The sequence below is a fragment of the Panthera tigris genome, chromosome X (genome assembly GCF_018350195.1).
Source record: "Panthera tigris isolate Pti1 chromosome X, P.tigris_Pti1_mat1.1, whole genome shotgun sequence".
NCBI lineage: Eukaryota > Metazoa > Chordata > Mammalia > Carnivora > Felidae > Panthera > Panthera tigris.
In genome coordinates, this window is record NC_056677.1 from 115783519 (window position 1) to 115785216 (window position 1698).

Consider the following 1698-nt stretch of genomic DNA (forward strand, 5'->3'; position numbering starts at 1 on the left):
ATACCCCCAAATTTTGAAAAAATAGTGGCTAATAATTTATCAAATTTGTTTGGAGACATAAAGCTACATTCAAGAAACTCGGCAAAATAAAAATAAGGTAAATTAAAAGAAAACCAAAAGTAGATTCAGCGTAATTAAAATGCTGAATACCAACGATAAATTTTATTTTAATTTTTTAAAATGTTCTTTTAATGTTTATTTCTTTTTGAGAAAGAGAGACAGAGTGAGAGTGGGGAGAGGCAGAGAGAGAGGGAGACACAGAATCTGAAACAGGCTCCAGGCTCTGAACTTTCAGCACACAGAGCCAGACACGGGGCTCGAATGCACAAATCACGAGATCAGGACCTGGGCCAAAGTCAGATGCTTAATAGACTGAGCCACCCAGGCCCACCCCCAAAGATAAATTTTAAAAAACCTTGAAAGGGGGTGGTGCCTGGGTGGCTTAATTGGTTGAGTGTCTGACTCTTGATTGTGGCTCAGGTCATGATCTCATGGTTCATGAGATCAAGCCCCGCATCGGACTCTGTGCTGAAAGCACAGAGCCTGCTTGGAATTCTCTCTCTCTGCCTCTTCCCTGCTTGTGCACACATGCTCTCTCTCGTTCTCAAATACATAAACTTTACAAATAAATAAAGATTAAAAAAATCTTGAAAGCAGCTGGATAAAAATGACACATTACCTCAGTAAGAACAATTCAAATGATTGAATATTCCTCCTCAGAACCCATGGTGGTCAGAAGATATTAAACATCTTTAAAATGCTATAGGGAAAAAAAAGAAGAGTCAAACCAGAATTCTATATCCAATGAAAATATCCTCTCAAAAATGAAAGCGAAATAAAGACATTCCTAGATGAATAAAAAGTAAGAGAATTCATTGCTAGCAGACTTTTTCTAAAAGAAATGTTAAGTTGTTTAGATGAAAGGAGAATGATAAAAGAAAGAAATATGGAACTTTAGGAATGGAGGAAGAACAAAAGAAATGGCCAACGTCTGCATAAGTATAATAAACTATCCTAAGTTCTTCAAAGTATATATCACCTTCGAAAGCAAAAATTACATTATTTGGTGGCATTTTCAATGTATGTATGTGTGATACATATAACGCAAAGGGGATAACATAAATAGACCTCTGTGGCTGTAAGACTTCTACATTTCACCCGAGGGGGTAAAATGTTAACTCTAACTTGACTGTGAATGGTAGATATGCGTGTTGAAACCCCTTGAGCAAACACTAAAGATAATAACATAAAGAGATACAATCAAAAAGTCAGTAGATGAATTCGGATATATATACACACATATATAATTCTATACATATACACAAACGTGTGTGTGTGTGTGTGTGTGTGTGTGTGTGTAAAATAATTCAAGTGTTGTCAAGGATGTGGGGCACCTGGGCCTCTCGTACAATTCCGATGGGAATGCAAAACGGTACAGCCAGTCTGGAAAAGAGTTCGGCAGCTCCTCCAAACACTAAAGCTAGAGGTACCGTGTCACCCAGCAATCTTATTCTGCGGTATTTACCCTAGATAAATAAAAACATATGTCCACACAAAAAAAATCTTGCGTATGAGCATTTATAGTAGCATTATTCAAAATAGCCAGAAAGTGGAAACAACCTAAATGTGTATTAAGTGATGAAAGAACAACATGTGGTAAGCCCATACTGCTATCTGGATTCTACGGACAAATAAACA